This window comes from Plecotus auritus (genome assembly GCF_963455305.1).
Source record: "Plecotus auritus genome assembly, chromosome: 2".
Classification (NCBI taxonomy): Eukaryota; Metazoa; Chordata; class Mammalia; order Chiroptera; family Vespertilionidae; genus Plecotus; species Plecotus auritus.
In genome coordinates this window covers 77,915,160-77,934,881 of record NC_137771.1, presented here as the reverse complement: position 1 = coordinate 77,934,881, position 19,722 = coordinate 77,915,160, and the positions used below count along the sequence as shown (strand labels likewise).

Sequence of the window (19,722 nt, the reverse complement as noted above, 5' to 3'; positions counted from 1 at the left end):
TAAGACAAAAAAAATTTTTTTAAAACTCTCTTGTTTGAATAAATAATAGAATTACCACTAGATTTCATTAAAGATGTAAAATTGCTTAAAGTTCTACATATGTGTTTAAGTATATTTTATCACATGTATTACATATATAATGAATAGCTTATGTTTTATACATAATATCACATGTACAATGAGAAAGTTTTTAATACATACCATAATACAAAACTATTTTTATTTTGTGTGTTTACCTTTTAATCCATTTTGTTCCTATACTCTGTGGTGGGGAGAGCTGCAGTGGGTGGAAATCCAGTCTTTCCATCTTATGGGAAGGAGATTATGTTCTCATGGAGAGTGTTGACTTCAGCAAGTTGATCTGAAGCTGGAGTTAGTTTGCAGCTTACATGGTCACTTCCATTTTATATCAGCAACAAACACCAAAAAGCAATGCTTCTCAACAAAAAAGCATAGGGCAGGAAGTGGGGAAAAGAGAGAAAATGAGACTTGAGAAAGTAACAATACTGATAATTTGTATGTGAAATTAAATTAACTCCAACGAAATTAAGTCACCTGCCCTGGTTGGTATTACTCAGTTGGTTGGGCATCATCCAATAATGTATTCACCTCAGGGTTGCTGGTTTGATGACCTCCCCTCCCCCAGCTTGATGGCGGGGGGGGGGGGGGGGAGGCAGAGAGGGGGGCGGGGCAGAGGCAGTAGATGCTTCCCTCTTGCCTCTTGCATTCTTTTATTGATGTTTCTCTCTCTCTTTAAAAATCTATAAAAATATTTTTAAAAATTAAGTCACCTAACGAAAAGGTCAAAATAAAAGATATTTTAGAAGGCATGAAACCAATATGAGAGCCTAAGATAAACAAGAAAGCGATGTTGAGTTTGAAGTATAGGAAAAGATTGGGAAACAGACACAGGAAAGAAAGCACAGATAATAACTGGAAATGTCACCAAGTAGGTTTAGGTTTCAGATCTTTCCTTAAATGACACCTACTAAAACTTCGTTAAACTAACTTACATTTATTTGATAATGAAAGAACTTCTGAATGTATTGTTATTTTAAGAAATTTTCAGCTATCATAGGATAAAAATGTGTGCTCCTTCCTCTTCCCCATAAAGTATTCATTAATGGATTAAATGAAATGAAAGAACAATTAAAATCTAGATTTTGCTTTAGCAACTTATTCCTTTGACTAAGAGACAAAAACTGCTTTCTTTCATGTTCAAAGTGATTCTACATGGACTGACCTGTGCATATGTATGTGATGCTAAAACCATGTTTAGATAAAAACGTAAATATGTACGAATGAATGACACTGTAACACACACATAACTTCCACAGACATGCCAACATCAAATTGTAATTTAGATTGCTTAATGGATTTCCCAGTGATGATTTGACTTAGGGACTGCAGATATTTCTTATTAATAAACTCCCAGAGGAAGCCTTTTCTGTTCCTCTTGCCATGAGTAAGCAACGTGACAGCATAGAATAGCATTGAAGGGTAGGCATCGAAGGGAACATGGTGGAGGTTGGCGTGTATGCTACTTCTCAGCAGTCACAGCCTTTGGGATATGTCTTTTACTTAGATCACAGGCATGTAATACAGTTAACATATATTGCATGCTTTCTGTACTTGGTGATGTTGAAAGAGCATCATGGTAGTTACCGCCATTGAAACTTCACAACAGCATAATGGTCAGATGAGGAAGCCAGTGAAGCTCAGATACCAAATCCCCCTCCCCCCGGAACCTAGTATCCTGGAGCTGGCATTTGAATTTGGGTCCCTTGCTGGAGGGTTTTCACCAATCCTCTTTCCTGCTTCTCCAGGACAGGCTTGAATGCTAGTGATAAAGGTCGGAGGTGAGTTCCAAACAAGCCTTGTTTAATTTGGGGTTTACAAAATTCAGGGGAGAGGAAAGATGCCATGATATGGAAGAGTCCCACAGGAGATGGAGTTTTATTTCAAATGCCGAGAGAATAAACTAAATAAAAGATTGAAGATTCTAGCATGGGGAATGGTCTGAACAGAGCAGTGGAGCACGTGTCTGTTCAGGACCTGGGAGGAGATGAACTTGCCTGGAGGGGGGGCTTTGTGTGGGGGGAGCTGGGACTTCAGTTCTGCATTGCTCATCGGAGTTGTGTGTGTTGATGGTGATTAAGGGAAATTTGGGGTCAGATTCCTAAGTCATGGATGCTGAGCTCGGGAGTCTAGAGCAGTGCTTCCCAAGCTGTGTTCTACGCAGTCCTGGTGTCCCAGGAGCTTTCTCATGAAAATGCATTCTGTGGTCAAATAAATGTAGGCAACACTTCACAAAGTTGGTACAAATTTCTCAGTCTTGAATTTACTAATTTATAGTGTTTTCCCCAGAAGGAAGACTCAGAGCACAGAATCTTCGTTTCTCAGAATCCCCATGAACAGCTACTACTTGTGCTAGTTCTTTGTTTCGTGCTGTTGGAAAACACTGGCTCAGACTGTTCTGTGCAGGATGAGACTTTAAAAACATTTCTGAAGAAGGCAATAATGAGAAAGTATGACTTAAACTTTTATACCGCTTAAGACTGCCTGCAGTTTTTAATTCTCTTAGGCACAGATCCAAGCAGCTGATTTTTATAAATACAGAGAAGTCTTAAAATTTCATAGAATCCCAAAGTCACTTATCAGAATGGATTTTGAGATTTCTTTTTACTTTAGTATTTTTAAAACTAAATGTCGAGCTTCTGGCTTCTGTTGCTCTCCTTATTGACACTGAGTTTGGAAGACTGTTTCCTTATTGATCTCATTTATTCAATATTAGCATTACCTTGGGCATTAGGAACGGAAGAGAGGTGCAGCCGGAGGGAGAGAAACATGGCCACCCCCCACTCTCCGGTTTCCTGTGGCATTCTTCACACCACATTGGTGATGAAGAAAGGATTCACTAGGACCTCATGTGATAGATAAGGCCATGGCGAGACTGAGGCCCTTTTCAGCCTCTCTGGCAGCTGTTGATAAAGCTTTTAATGCCATTTCTGGCACCCTGGTCTTAAAACTCCATTCTGACACTTTGGTCCGGTTGAACCATGTGACACACTTAGCACTTGTGTCCTGCATTGTCAACTTTAGATGATCACAGCATCATGGGAGAGTGAATCCAAAAACTGTTCCCTCCTCTACCTGTATTTGAAATAGGATCACATGGACAATTGCATTTCTTCAATACATCCTTGGTTGCTTTCTTCTCTGCCTTTAATAGCTGTTTTTAAGATCATATTCTCCTCTATGTTTTGAAATAAGGTAGCAAGTAAATGTCTTAGGTAGAATTAACCAAGTGAGAATATTTGATCCAGAGAAATGTTAGCAGAATCGAAACTACAATGAACGCAGTTCATCGGGAAGGCCTTCAATTAAAATGTATTCTTTACAAATACAGGTTGACACATCAATTGCTGATGGAAATTGTCATGCTTACCAAGGACCAAGAGCCAGACATTTGTATAATTCTTTTAAACACATATTTAGACTGCAGTCATGGAAAATTGGGAGAAAAATTAGGAGGGTGAAGTGCAGAATAGATCCCGAAGTTTTCTTAAAAGCAATACTGCATTTAGACCAAACTCAACTTTGAAAAGTGGATAAATGTGCGTCAGGAGAAAAGAAAAAAGGTGTCCAGGAGTGAATGTTTCCAACTTGGTCTTTTAGTATCACTTATTCTATTTTTTTTTGGGTCACCCTAAATGGTCAAAAGTTTTTCTACATCCAACTGGAATCCTTTTTATTTAAACTATCCTTAGAAAGTGTGTGTCCATGTGTGTACTGCTATTTTCTTTGGTTTGTTTGTCTCTGGTACTCTTGGAGATTTTTGAAATAATCAAGAAACACTTATGTCATAGACAGTGTTTACTGTCTTTCAACAATAGTTTACTTTTTTTTTGTTTTTTTTTGTTAGTGGGACATGTGGTGTTGGAGCATGTATTTGAGAAACAGGACAGACGGCATGGAGGTCGAGGGTGAGGCACTGAGTCCTTCTGCTTAGATTCTAGGCCTGGCTCCACTTCATACTAAGGATGTAATCTGGGGCAACTCACTCAGCCTCTCTGGGCCTCGTTTTCTCCTTTTATAATGTGGGATTGGTGATAATAGAACTTACCACAGTATTTTTTGTAGCTATTTAAGAGCTTAGAACAGTATCAGATACATAAGTATTAAATAAATGTTGGCCATTATTACTGCGTACATTACTGATAAACGTTAGGCATTACTTTTAGATTTTATTATTTGAAAACATGGTTTCCTTCTTATTTTTGGTGGGTTACTGCAGGAGGGGGAAGAAATGAGACAGGAGGGCAGTGTAATTATTATTTTTTTAATGCACTGGGACATCTTTAACTGGAAGATAGAACTTGATTGTTATGTTTTTATGTGTATGCAGAAGCCATATCACTTTCCCCCAGATAATGGCAAGCTTCAGAACTCTATGCAGCTGTGGACATGACTTCTAGCTTTGTGTTCTCTACCAGAAGTGTTATCAGAAAGGGGACCTGGCTCTGAGTGGGTCTGCCTAGGGCCGTCTGGTAGTGTGTGGGTTCTTGATTTTGTGCAGGAAAGATTTCACAACATGAGTGCAGGTGATTCTGAGAGTATGTTTATTAAAGCTGGGGGCAGTGAAACAAGGGGGTGCCTAGGAGAGAAGAAGCAGCAGGAGAACTTAGGTGGGGCTGCTTGGTTCTCTAAAAAGTCAGAGAAAAGGGGGCCTTGAGGGTGGTTTGGAGGGTTAGCCAGGGAGGAGCTGCCACTGCCCATTGCTCCCCTGGTTGCAAGTGTCATGGGACCCTTAGAGTTTAGGAGACTCATGCCTGTGGGAGAAAGGAGGGGGGGAGGGGGAAAGCACAGGCTGGGTTCTTTGTTTTGAGGGTTTTTAAAGGCTGGGAGTTTAGGGGAGGTCTTAGGGGAGATCTCAATAGAATAGTCATCAGCTTTTCCAGGTGTGCTCTTTCAGGGTCCTGGTCTCCACTAATTAATCAGTGCCAGGGCAGGGGGTCATTAGTCATTACGGCAGGTCCTGGCTTCATCCCCCTGGTTTTGCTGCTTTTCTGGGCCTGGAGCTGAAACACAACTGAGGCCTAGATGTTATCTCTAGGGAGGTAACTGCTGTATCAGGCTGTAAATTGCTCAGCCAGTTTGTTCAGCTATCTGTCTCAGTTTCCCCATTCCACTTGCTAAGGAATTTTCCTAACTTGTTACTGTCCTTCCTCAGAAGGTTGAAAATAACCTGAGAAAACATTTAGTTTACCTTCCCAGTTTGAGAAATTTTCTGTGGCTTTTTGACACTAAAGGTTACAATGCTTATGGTCCCAAAAAAACATAAACATGTATGCCAGTGGCTGTTATTGTGGTTGTCAGTGATTAGGGGGAAGGGGCCCTAAAAATTCCAGACCCTCTTGGTGACATTGATTGCTTTTTTTTGTTGTTGTTTTGTGTGTTTTTTTTGGTTATGGTGTTGTGATTAAAAATCAGGTTATTAGTTAACCATAATATATTTACATAGCTAAATTCCACAGAACTGTATTTAATGTCATTACTGACCATAAAATTGATAGTTTGATATTTTAGGATGACTTTTGCTTGTTAGATGTTTGTCTTCGAAATAGTTTGAGAAATATGTTCCCTATATACGTCCAATCTCATCTCTGAAGTATTTCCAAGTTTTTAGGTTTAGAATTTTTCCTGATAGTTTACCACTAAGTCAGAAACTGTGATGTGTGTTTGAGAAGTTCCAAAACCTTTTCAGTCCATAACGCTTAAATTCTTTCTCTAAATGGTTTCTCTGCATCTGTATTTTTATTTCAGTTTCTTCCCAAAGTGATGAATCTAACTGTATCTTCAGTCTACAGAACTTACATTTGTTCTCTCCTCTCCAGAAGGCATTTCATCCATGTTATACTATCCCCACCTCAAATTCAGTGTCTTCAAAACAGAATCATTTCTCAAACTATGTCCATCTTCTTTCTTGCCAGTCAGTGCCTTAGTAATGACATCCTTATTCGCCTAATAATGACATCCTTATTTTTAACTTTCCCTAGCCTTTATCCTTTTTAGCCACACAGTCACTCAAATCTTTTCATTCTTCATTGGTACTCTTTTCCCCCAACCATCCGTCTTTCATCTTATTTCTTCTTACTTGGTCAGGAACTCATGGCTTCATGCCGAGATTATTACAACAGCCTTCTAACTAGCCTCTGAGACAAAGATATTCAGTCCTCTCTTCCCTGTGTAGCTTTCTGAGTAAAGCCCACAGTGTATGTTTGACTCCTGATTAACACTGGGAGTGGTTCGAAGTAAAGCCCAGACTCCTCAATCAGCTCATCTACATTTGGCCCTACCACCATTTGCCCTTAACATCTTCTGTTTTGCAGCAAGAACTTCTTTTTATGCTTATGCCATAACTTCCATCACACCGGTCTCTTTCTTAACTTATTTTGTTCTAATCACTTGGAATCTCCTCTTCCCACATTTCCACTCATGTATCTTTCATCCATTTCTCATGAACTTCATTTCAGTTCATGTCTTCCCATTTTCCTTCAGATATAATTCTGCACTTAAAAGCCTATAACCCTTCTCTTCTCAAACTCTCATTTCTTGCCTCGTAAGAATACCTAACTGTTACTGTCCATTTTTAAAATTGCCATTTAATATTTTTCATTTTTATATTTCCATGTTTTATGTTTTCCACTTAATCAGTTCTAAACTCCCTAAGGGCAGGTATTATTGCTTATGTGAATATTTTCTCTCAGAATGATTTATGTAATAGGTACTATATAAAAACATGTGGAGTGAATCCATGGTTAATATTTGGGGGAGTTAAGATATGCATGGCTTTGCTTGGGTTCAGACGAGATGTTAAGAGGCAGCATTATATGAGTACTATGCAAATGTAAGGTGGTGTGATTAATTTTGGGTATGTTTTTAGCTTTTGTTGATAATGTCCTCCATTCTGGAATATCAACACTGCCTAAACTTCTCATGACCTTGAAGTTTAGACAGAGACACTGTGATAGATGTGTTTTCATAATAGGTCTTACACATAAGATCTAATTTGCTCATGTTTGTTTATTTACATATATTTTACTAGGTCTTTTATGTATTCAGTTTGGATATTTGTGAGTCTAAAAGCTTCTTAAGAGAGATGTGCTAGTTTATTGTCACCTCTGCCTGCTGTGCGGTCTTCATTATGGGGCTAAAGAACCTTATTTATCTCTAAACTCACTGGTTGAGGACTGAGATTATATCATACTCTTTTTCATCTTCACAGTAAACCTCGATGCCTTCCCACACATCATCCTTCCCATACTGTCTAATCTGGAATTTCAGATGCTCCCCCTCTAAGCCATTTCCACATTTCAGCTAGTACAAGCCATGCCAAATTACAAGCTAGAAGGGGAGCTGTTTGCATTCTGTAATAGAACACTGTACACCTAAGCATTTTGTTAGAAGGGAATACAGAATCTATAACTGATGTATAGCATACATTTTCTTCCCAGACAGATCTGTGTCCTTATTAATTTTTTCTCATCTTTTTTTTTCTCCAGGTGTCTATGTTAGTGAACATATTGGGGTTGTTGCTCTCTTTGTAAATCTGTAGTTACTGCTCTGGAAAAGTCTAACTTGATGTCCTCTCAGAAGTATTTCTTCTTTTTCATTATCAGGTCATCCCGGTGTCCTCCCGAACATCCTTCTCAACTGCCCCTGATCCATGCATAGCTGTTCTCTGCTGTCCATTCCACCGGATGGCCTCAAAACTAACAGACAGAAAAAGAAAATGGCTAATGGTAAGATTTTTTTTCCCTCGTAGAAAATGTCTAATACATTCATTTTTAAGTGCTGCCAATGCAAGGTTTTTCTTACGAGTATATGGTATTTCAAAATGTTGTTTTTAGGATATTAAAAGTTTAGGAACTTTTTGGGTATCCCTTTTATGGTGGTGGGTCAGGAGGATGAAGATGCAAGAGTTACAGATAACTTTTTCAAATATCTCACATTTTGGAGATTCTGAGTTTTAGATCCAAGTTCCATTGACTTCTAGTGTCACCCGTGGCATAACCCATCAATACCTTAAACTCAGTATAGCCAAAGACAAACTCATTCTTTCTGTTGCACCATAACTTTTTCTTTTGTGTACTTTAAAGATTGGTGTTGTCATTTACCTGCTGCCCTCATGCCCTGGCAGCCACTTATTCCCTATTCAAGTATCCTGCCATGTCTTCTAAATATTTTTCTAATCCATCTCAATTTTCTTATTCTTATATCTCCAGCTTTGGCTGTTTCAATTACCTTCCTACTGGGCCATACAGTCTAATGTGGATAATCCTACCCTGCTCCCACTCTCTCAAAAAAAAGGTCTCATTGAGTTATTTCCCTTATGGGCTAATGAGTACAATTGAAGCTTTTTAGCATTCTATGTCCCAGCTGTCTCATTTCCATAATCTTTCCACACCTGGATCCACTAATGTCTTTAATTTCGTGGTCTCGTCATGATCCAGTTCCTGAGTCAGTCCTGATTGAGCCAGGATGCATGTAAATGTTTTCCACCCCCCTCTTAACTCTTCCCATGTCCAATGAGCACTTAAAATTAAGCCACTACCCTGGATCAGAAATTCAGTGGCCCAGTGATGTCCTCTGGCTTGCTATATCTCTCCTAATTTCCTCCCTAGTATTCAGAGTGAATTCCCTTTCCCCTGTGCTGTGATTAGATGGCTGTGATTTGCAGTTCTTCTACTTATCTTGACCTAATCTGAGCTTTTATTGGGATCCTATTGCCAAAATTTTGGCCAGTTACTCAGTTTAATACTCTAGCATTTCTTTAATGCTTCAGCTTGGACTTCAACTTCTTGATGGTTGAGGAGCCTGAATTATTTTTATCTGAGAGATGATTCTTTGTTCACTGTGTGTATTAGTTTTTTATGACTCCAGTAACAAATTATCACCAGTTTGGGGGCTTAAGACAAAGGAAATTTATGTGTCAGCTCTCTCCAGAGTCCTCAGGAAGAATCTGTTCCTTGTCTCTCCCACCTTCTGGTTGCTGCTAACATTCCTTGGCTTGTGGCTACATTACTCCAATATCTACCTCCATGGTCACATTGCCTTTTCCTCCTCTCTCTGTAGTCAAATTCCCTTCTGCCTTCCTCTAATAAGCATACTTGTTACTGCTTGTAGGGCCCAACTGGCTAATTCAGAATAATCTCTCTCCCTCTCAAAATCTTAATTTGATGATTGAAGGACGTATTTACAGATTCCAAAGATTAGGACCTGTTATCTTTGAAGTATATTCAGTCTACTGCACTGTGTTTTACATACCTAATTTGGGCTTGCTATTTCTCATGGAATCCCAAGTCCTGACGATTCCTGAATCATGGTTAAGCTTGTCACCCCCTTTAGCAGAACTGCTATCAACCTCACCTACCCATAGAGAATTGGTCTCAGCAATGCTGTCCATTTCCCTAGAGCCTGTCTCATGTGAGGGCAGGTATTACCTCCCCTGCTTGGTTCATTTTGCCCCAGTCTGCTATCTTAAATTATAGGAAATATCAAGTCTCTTTTCAAAATATCATCCTGTGATGCTCCCTCTCTCTGCCACAAAGACCTTGCAATTTAGGCTCTCCAAGATTGTCTCCATAGTGCTTCACTTAGGACATACTGATTAGGACATACAGAGACATGCCATGAGACATGGGCTGCTGTTTCCTTATCTAGAAAGCCCCTTTCCTTCTTCCATGTGTGGTGAAATAGTGCTCATTGTGTTAGGTCTTGTCCAAGTGTCAGATTTTCTGAAAATTTCTTGAACTGCACCCCTCTCTCCTTTTCCATGCAGAATCAATTATTCACTCCATCACTACTTCTTCAGCACTCTGTCTGTACTTGATTCTTAACCCATTGTATTCTACTTCACTGTGTCTAGGTCTCTTTCTTGTTATACTGAGTTTCATGAGAACCAGGAATAGGATATTTTTCATCTTTTTTATTTTAATCTGACACATGAACCACAATAAATGCTTGATATCCTATCCAATAAAAGAGTAATATGCAAATTGACCGTACCTTCGCTACACCTACAAGCCACGGCCACCAGCCAATCAGGAGCAAGTATGCAAATTAACCCAAACAAGATGGCTGCGGCCACAGAGCCAGCAGGAGGCTTGGGTTTCTCTGGCAATGGAGGAAGCTAAGCTTCCTGCATACCCTGGCTGGCCCAGGCCTCCGCTCAAGGCTACAAAGTTTCAATTATAGAAGATAAATAAATCCCAACAAAAATGGCTGCAGCCACAGAGCGAACAGGAGGCTTGGGTTTCCCCAGCAATGAAGGAAGCCAAGCTTCCTGCATACTCTGGCCGGCCCAGGCCTCTGCTCAAGGCTACACAGTTTCAATTATAAAAGATAAATAAATCCCAACAAAAATGGCTGTGGCCACGGAACTGGAGAGAGCAGGAGGCTTGGGTTTCCCCAGCAATGGAGGAAGCCAAACTTCCTGTCCGGCCCTGGCCTCTGCTCAAGACTACAAAGTTTCAATTACAGAAGATAAGTAAATCCCAGATCCCAGGGCCTCCGCTTGGGTCGCTGGGGGGCGTGGCTGGCCTGCAAACAACCACAGGCCCCTCACCCAGGCCGCCCCATGCCCCAAGGGAACCCCCACCCTGATCCAGGACACCCTTCAGGGCAAACCAACTGGCCCCCACCTGTGCACCAGGCCTCTATCCTATCTAATAAAAGAGTAATATGCAAATTGATCATCACTCCAACACACAAGATGGCTGCCCCTATGTGGTCAAAGATGGCTGCCCCCATGTGGACACAAGATGGCCACCACAAGATGGCCAGCAGGGGAGGGCAGTTGGGAGGGACCAGGCCTGCAGGGGAGGGCAGTTGTGGGTGATCAGGCCAGCAGGGAAGGGCAGTTAGGGTGACCAGGCCGGCAGAGGAGGGAAGTTGGGGGTGACCAGGCCTGCAGGGAAGGGCAGTTGGGGGGGGACCCAGGCCTGCAGGGGAGAGCATTTAGGGGTGACCAGGCCAGCAGGGGAGGGCAGTTGGGGGTGACCAGGCCTGCAGGGGAGGGCAGTTGGGGGTGACCAGGCCTGCAGGGGAGGGCAGTTAGGGGTGACCAGGCCTGCAGAGGAGGGCAGTTAGGGGTGACCAGGCCTGCAGGGGAGCAGTTAGGCATCAATCAGGCTGGCAGGGGAGTGGTTAGGGGGTGATCAGGCTGGCAGGCAGAAGCGGTTAGGGGCAATCAGGAAGGCAGGCAGGCGAGAAATTGGGAGTTGGCAGTCCTGGATTGTGAGAGAAATGTCTGGCTGGGCTGAGGGATACATCCCTCGAGGGGTCCCAGATTGGAGAGGTTGCAGGCTGGACTGAGGGACACACTCCCCATGTGCACGAATTTTGTGCACCGGGCCTCTAGTAATATGTAATATAATAAATGTGTGTATTTGATCAGTTTCAATTTTTCCATGATTTATACTCTCTTAGGATATATGAGTATTTAATAATCTATCAATTTCCTATGAACCTCCAAATAATTGATATCTTAGGTGGCTTTGTACAGTTCATTTTGGCTCTTGTTCCCAGTACAAATTGGTTTAAAATGTTCTAATTTATATATTCTGTGCTTAAATTTTATTCACTGTGAGGGGTCATAATAAAAATATAATTTCGCCTTGACTGGTGTGGCTCAGTTGGTTAAAGGGTCCTCTTGAGCTCCAGAGGGTTATGGGTTTGATTCCTGTCAGGGCACATACCCAGGTTTGGGGTTTTATCCCCAGTCAGGTGCATTCAGAAGGGAACTAATCAATGTTTCTCTCTCACATCAATGTTTCTCTTCCTCTCTCTTTCTAGAATTAATGATGAACATGTCCTTGAGTGAGGATTAATACATACACACATACACACACACACACACACACACACACACAGTCTCTCTCTCTCTCTCTCTCTCTCTCTCTCTCTCTCTCTTTCAAAATAATTTATATACAAAGTTGGAGTTACTTGGTCAGGGTACTATATGCTTATATATGAGATTTTAGCTTTATCAGCTTATTTTACGTTTTGACTAATATTTTTGTCAGTTGAACATACGCTGTAGGTATTAGCTAGAGATATGAAAATATTTAAAAAGACATACAACCCCCGACAGTGGGAAATGAAAGAAAGTAAGAAATACAATAAATTGAACAGCAGGTACTCATTAATAAGTGAAACAAGTTTTAAAATTTAATTCTTTTATGCAAAGGACAGTTACCCCAAAGTGAGCTTATGCTGTAACTTCCATATACTTCTCCTCAAATATTAGGATCTTTTTTTTCTCTCTTTCAGAGGGTAGTTAATACATTTTTTTGAATGTAAAAGTTTACTGCAAATGTAAGTTTTTGGTCAGGTTTGCCAGAGTCTTCAAAGGGACGTCTCACAGGGCTTTGTGTCTGCATTGTAGGGGGTGTGCAAGGCTTCTTTCTTCTTCAAGAATGACTTCGGAATGCCCCACTCTTTTGCCAAGTGGCATTAATTATTCTTCTGCTTCGGGAGCACTGGACTGCCTGGCAGGGAAACCTCCCAGTTTCTGGAGTCGGAGGCACAGGGTTGGTTTGTTGCTGTGACATGGCAGTGATGCAGGCTCCCACACAGCTGCTTCAGGACTCAGCCTCCAGACTCTGCGATTTTCCTAAGCCCTGAGAGGGGATTTAGAGCACCTGGTGGGGGGATGCAAGACGCTACCCCTCCGCTTTGTCAGCCTCTCCTCCCACCCCCTGTGCTTCTGAGAACCACCCAGCTGCAGTGTTTTTGCCTTGAAACCATTTGGAGCGGCTGAAATGGAGGCCACCCAGAGCTTCTGGGAGCAGCTGTGGCTGCAGGTCTCCTATTGGCCAGAGCAGAGAAGGCTCTCACTTATCTCCACTGAACACGGGTGGTCACGATCCCTTAGGATAAAGCAATTTCTCACTGTCTGGGGGTGGAAGCTATTGTCCTCCTTTCCAGCTTGTTGTTTGAAGTCATTTTGTTAGGCTTCCGGCTTCTGCTGACTCACAGACACACACATGAAAACTCCCTCCCTCCCCCACCTCTTCCCTCCCTCATCCCCATTTAATGGCTTTTGAAATAACAGAAGATAACAAATCTCCCTGCTAGGGCTTAAACAGTAAGTAGAAGGAACTGATCACACAGGTCCACAAAGTATGAAAAACTTCATCCAGCCTTCCTCTTTCCCTGCGAACTCTATTTCCTTTTCTGTTCCTGTCTCCACTCCTTAAACATTCTGGCTGAGCCCCAAGCCTAAATGTGGCTCGCATATGATTACAGACACATAATTCACATTGGGGTTCTTTGTACACGAACAAGTTGAAGGATGCCATTTTTGTGTCCCCAATAGAAACTTCCCATTTCTAATGAATATTTTATAAAGACACTTCTTCACCTACCTCTCTCATTTGGGCTGAACTGTAATTAAAATGAATGAAGAACTTGATGCCTGGTGTGTGCACCTGGACTCTTTGTGGAGTCTCTTTTAACAGTCTCTCTTAGGATTTCTAAAGCAGAAAATCAAGCTTATTCACAATAGGAGCTTATAGTTTTAGAAACCGCATGGATAGGAGTACCGTAATTTTGCAAGATTTGGCAGGCCATCAATGAACCCAGTAGCCACAGTGACCAAGACTGAAAATGGAGAAAGTCAGCTCTCCTTCTTAATTACTTTTAAACCATGTTAGCACATTCTCAGAGTCAGAACACAGTTCCCATATTTCATTGTAGTGTTTTTTTTCTTGCAATAAAATAATGTTCTGCAAACTAGAACCAGAGGAATGGATACATGAACAGTCTCAAAGAGGTCAGAAGGGAGAGGGGTTCATGGGACTGGATAAGAGAAGGTGAAGAGAGTAGCCAAAGAGTATATATACACAGACACAGACAACAGTGTGGTAAAGGCCAGGGGAAGGGTTGTGGGGGCTGGGTGGAGGTGGGCAAAGGAAGAAAAATGAGGGACATCTGTGATAGTGTCAACAATTAAAAAAATAATGTTCTTATGTTGTTTTAGCACACATAGGACTTTTTATTCATTGAGGAAAAATTGAAAGAGTGTATAGACAGCATTCCTAAATGGTGGCATTATAAATGTCTTACTATTAGTAACATGTACTCATTGTGTACTTAGAAAATTCCCAATATATCAGATCCCTTTTGTGTGGGTCACTACTTGCCCAACTACATAAATCACTTAACCAATAATATGGACACCTTTCTTAATGATATTTTAGACTAATATAAAGATTTAAAATAGTCTCTGTCCTCTAAATTATTGTCCTCAGTTCACAAAAATACTGCCTAAAGGGCTGGAAAACCACTTTCTCATGTTTTACAACACAGCTCCCAGGACCCTAGGCTTCATTATTCTTAATAATTTTCAAAAGGGACCCTGTTCTTTAGGTAACCATCCGTTTCTAGACTATCTTAAAACAAGCCACAGACTGCTACAGATATCCTGCCAGTTTCTAGGCAATGGAAGGTTCTGGAAAGTAGCTCATGTTCCCTTGGTGGTGGGTATGATATAAATTTTAGATGTGTTTGTGTTTGACATAAACATATACAGTTCCTAGTACGAAAATCAGAAGCCTTTCAATTTCCCTAAGGCCCACCTGCAGTGCTTGTGCCTTGAATGCAGATGGTAATAGAGGCAGGCTCTGTGTGGAAATGCTGGGCATCTCTGCTTAGGTTAGAGCGTTTGCTACAGGCCTCAGGGGATAAAGACAGAGGCTGGTTTTCTAGCTTGCCCTGGAGCCTTTGCAGTCTGAGGTAACTGCCTTTCTGTGCAGGATCTTGCCTGCAGCCTCCCCCAGTATAGGGAGAGGGAATGGGGAGCAGAGGGAGGAGGTAGATAATTCAGCCTCTGCTAATTGTCAGGCACTGTGCTGGGTGCTGTCCATACATTTCACTGAATCTGTGCCACAGTCTTGACAAGGAACTATTTTATAAATGATGCAACACAGAACTTGAGGGCTCAGACGTTGGGGCCAGACTTCCCAGGTTTGAATCATGACTTTGCTACCTTCAATGTACGTGGCAGCCCAGTGCTTCACTTTCCCCATTTGTGAAGTGGGGATAGTAACAGAACCAACTTCAATTGTTTGTTGTTGGGATGAGTAAATTAAGTATTATGAAGTGCTTAGAAGAGCACCTGCCAAATGCTATTAATATCAGTGTTTGTTAAATAAAAGAAAGAGAAATAGGTTCATGAACCTGCCCAGTTCATATAAGTAAGTAGCTGGGTTAGGATTGGGACTTGCATCTGTTGGCTTAAAAAGGATCATCCTTTCGCCTCACCACCATACTCCCTTTCTTTTCTTCCTAGTTACATTTGAGTCCCCAGATTCTGAGTCAAACTAGAACCAGAGGAATGGATACATGAATGGTTCTCTTCATTCCTCCTCACCGTACCTGATCAGGGTGGCTTTGTGGTCCCCATATAACTCTGGTTTCCCCTTTTCCTTGTCTTGGCAGGGACATTCTAGGGCCTGTGATTCAGAGCTTAAACATGTAAGGCTGTGCATGTAGGCAGGTGTAAGGATTTTCCAAAAATCTCTGGGGTTGCTCAGGATTTAAGGATGGACAAAATGAACCTTTGTTGTTTCTTTTTTTCAAATTTATTTTTCAACTATAAGTTGACACAATATTACATTAATTTCAGGTGTACAACATAATAATTAGACATTTATGTACCTTATAAAATAATCACCATCAGTCTAGTGCCCTTCCCTTTGAGGTTTCTTACTGTTATTTTGTGTGTTGGTTCTTTTATGTTCTCAAAAAGAGGAGCCTCTTTCAAACAAATTCTGTGTCATTCACCTCTCATAGTCCTCATTCCAAGCAGTGGGCTCCCTGCTGAGCACACAGGTAACAGCTCATGAGTGTCTGGATTGAGGAAGGAGATCACATTTAAAGGCTTTATTCTGTCTCTAAACACAGTGACACAGGGCAGCTGTTTTTCCTCTTCATGGTGGCAGGATCAAGAGTTTATGGTCTGGATTTGGGGATTTTTGACATGTCCTTGCTTGTCCTAGCAATTTCTGCTGGGATTTTCAGTTCTAAGCTTATGTCCCTCTATCTTAGGTCTTCAAATGTTGTGGATTTGGCATGAACCTGTGTATCTTCTGCCAATTTCCTTCTTTATACTCTCTCTTAAGAAATGCTGCTAAATATGGAGAATGTATTTACACTGTCCTTAGGTGTGACGATGAGGAACATAACATTTGGTCTCCACTAAGGAAAATATGGAAAGGGGTTTGATTACTCTTGCCTCAGTCCCACCTAACTCACCCACACACATCCAGTTTATTTTGGACAGGAGTTTCCAATAATGTTAAAATTTATGTAAACTGCAATGGAGTTTTTCACTAAGGATGCAGAGTCTTTAAGGCAAGACAACACTATTAATAGAATGTGGATGTGTGTGGTTTATTTTTGTTTTCAAAATGGAAATGTTTCTTTGGGGTTTTGGCATGCTCTTTGATATGTTGAAAGATGAGAAAACATCATTTGGGAAACTCAGCACTTATACCATATTAGGAAATTTACAGTGCCTCAGATTTCACATTTAATGTTTTAATTGCCTGGTTTGGTAATAGAAAAATTTCAAGCTTCTCTTTTCCTTTAGAGTTACCACCACTTTTTTTGCCCCCTCTCCAGTGGTGGACTGTTGCCAGCTTCTGCTTCCTGCCCCAGCCCCCACAGGGTCTGGAAAAGGAGTTCATCACATGTCCTTTGGAATCAATATCATGTTGGCTTCTTACATACTGTTTTGTGTGTACAATACCACACATGCAGTTATTTCCTATGGTTCTTGAAAATATCTTAAAAGTGCAACTGAAATTGAGTTTACTTTTGAAGCTTTTTAGTTATTTTTGAACAGAGGGTGCTACTCTGAACCTTATGTAACATACAGAAGAAATAAAGAAAGAGCTACCATCTTGGTCTGAGGGTGGTATTTAAGAGACACACCTAGATATTACAAAAGAGATAGAGGGAAGGAGGGAGAGAGAGATGGAGAGGGAGAGAGAGAGAGAGAGAGAGAGAGAGGGAGAGAGAGAGGAAGGGGAAGGGAAGGGAAGGGAAGGGAAGGGAAGGGAAGGGAAGGGAAGGGAAGGGAAGGGAAGGGAAGGGAAGAGGGAAGAGAGAGGAATATATGGGGAAGGAGACTAGAGAGGAGAGGGAAGAAGAGAATTGGGTTTAGGCTTCTGGAAAAATGAAGACCCAAAATAAAGTTGACATTTACTCTTCTTATAAAAACCTTCCTAGAAGAAAACAATGATGAAAGGACTTTCTAAAAGTCATTTCTTGTGGACAATAAAATGTGGAAGCAGCAATCCTATATGTTTTCTGTATAAGTCATACAGAATCCAGGTTTAGAAGGAAGTTTGCTCTCATCTAGGAATTAAGACTTTAACATTAGGCAGCTGAGAGTGGGGAATGGACAGTTTTCTCTAAATATTATTGCAATTAAAATATTTATATTACTTTTAAAATCCAAATATAATTTTGAATTATATATTAATCCATGTTTATTGTAGAAAATTTGGAAAATACAGAAAGACCTACAAAATAAAATAAAAATAAAGTGTAATTACATAAGCTAGAGAGAATTTTAATATATTTAGTATTTAATCCATTTAGTATTTATTTCTATGTGCTTATATCACAGTGTATACAATTTTGAATTTTCTTTCTGCATAATAAAATTAAAATGATATTTGATGGTTGTATTGTAATTCTTGATGGAACTTGATCAAAATTTATTTTAAAATTTCCTATGGATTTTTTACTATATCAATTGTGTTGTTCTTGGTGGTGGTTTATTGTGTTAGGTTAAGCAATGTTGTAAAGAGCATCTTTGAGTATGAAAAGTTTTTTCGTTATTCTTTTTTATTAAATTAGTGTTCCACTGTCTTTTGAAGGACCCCTGCACATAGTGGCAAATTGCTTCCCAAGAAAGTTGTACACTCTCAACACTGACATTTCAGAATGCCCATCTAGATGCTCCTAAGCCAATATTGACCTCCTTTTCTTTTTAAAGATTTCCCTAATATGGCAGGAAAAATAATATCTTCTTTATTACTCTAATTAATATTTCTTTGTGAATTATTTGTTTATTCTTGTGTTTTATTGGCAATTTGCTTATTGGATTTTTTAAATAAATTCTTTATAAGCACATTTCTATTTTTCTACTGGGATTTTAATTATTACTTTATTGATTACACAGACATTAAAATTTTAAAATTTGTCTGGTGATAAATGTTTTGTAACATCATTTTTCTTTTCTTCCGTTAGTTTTGATCTTCTCTTTATTTTCTCTTTCGCTCTACTGAATTCCTTCAGAATTTTCTCTCCTTTTCTATGTAATTTGTCTTTAGAGTTCTCCAGCCCACTTTTCCAAATTAATGTCCTTACTGGGTATTTATTTCCTATTGCCACATGCCTTGCAAATTCCATTTCAATCTCTGTGCACATGCTTCCACACTGGGCATCCTTTCCCAGGCTTTTCTTTGTCTTACCTTTTAAGACAGAGAAGCTACAGTCAATTAATATTTGACAAAGGAGGCAAAACATACAATGGGGTAAAAATAGCCTATTCAATAAATGGTGTTGGGAAAATTGGACAAAAATAAAACTTGACCACCTTCTTGCACCATGCCCAAGAATAAACTCAAGCCCTGGCCGGTTTGGCTCAGTGGATGGGGTATTGGCCTGTGGACCAAAGGGTCCCAGGTTCGATTCCGGTCAAGGGCACATGCCTGGGTTGCGGGCTCGATCCCCAGTGGGGGGTGTGCATGAGGCAGCCGATCAATGATTCTCTCTCATCATTGATGTTTCTATCTCTCTTCCTACCTTTATGAAATCAATACAAATATATTTAAAAAAGAATAAATTCAAAATGTATTAAAGATTTAAATATTAGACTTAAACCATAAAAATTCTAAAACATAGGCAGTAAAATCTCAGGTATTTCCCAGCAATAATTTTTTTCTGATATTTCTCCTCAGGCAAGAGAAATGAAAGAAAAAATAATCAAATGGGACTACATCAAACTACAAATTTTGTGCAGTAAAGGAAACCATCACCAAAATGAAAAGACAACTCACTGAATGAGAGAACATATTTGCCAATGATACATCTGATAAAGAGTGAACATCTAAAATTCATAAAGAACTTATACAACTCAATACAAAAAAAAAAAAAATCCAGTTAAAGAAACAGGCAAAGGACCTGAATAGACACTTCTGTAAAGAGGATATACAGATGCCAATAAACATATAAGATGTTCAACATCACCAATCATCAAAGAAATGGAAATTAAAAACGACAATGAGATATCACTTCACACCTGTCAGAATGGCTATCATAAAAAAAATCAACAAACAACAAGTGTTAGCGAAGCTGTGGAGAAAAGAGAACTCCTTGTGCACTGTTGGTGGAAATGCAGACTGGTTCAGCCACTGTGGAAAACAGTATGGAATTTCCTCAAAAAATTAAAAGTGGAACTGCCTTATGACCTAGCAATTCCACTTCAGGGAATACATCTGAAGAAACCTGAAACACTAATTCAAAAGAATATTTGTACCTCTATGTTCATTGCAGTGTTATTTATAATAGCAAAGATCTGGAAGCAGCTCAAGTGCCCATCAGTAGATGAATGGATAAAAAAGCTGTGGTACATCTACA

At 40.2% G+C, this 19,722-nt stretch overlaps 1 protein-coding gene across 2 annotated transcripts in view; it reads left to right on the top strand.

Annotated features, from left to right (window-relative positions):
- LOC308241863 (uncharacterized protein) overlaps window positions 1-19,226 on the top strand; it is a 305,025-nt gene extending 285,799 nt beyond the window's left edge. For both annotated transcript variants that reach the window (XM_080655525.1, XM_080655523.1), the window contains 2 exons: window positions 7,683-7,805; window positions 19,044-19,226. The gene's annotated coding sequence lies outside the window, so the exon portion shown is untranslated. The remainder of the gene's footprint in view (window positions 1-7,682; window positions 7,806-19,043) is intronic.
- Window positions 19,227-19,722: the final 496 nt, after the last annotated feature.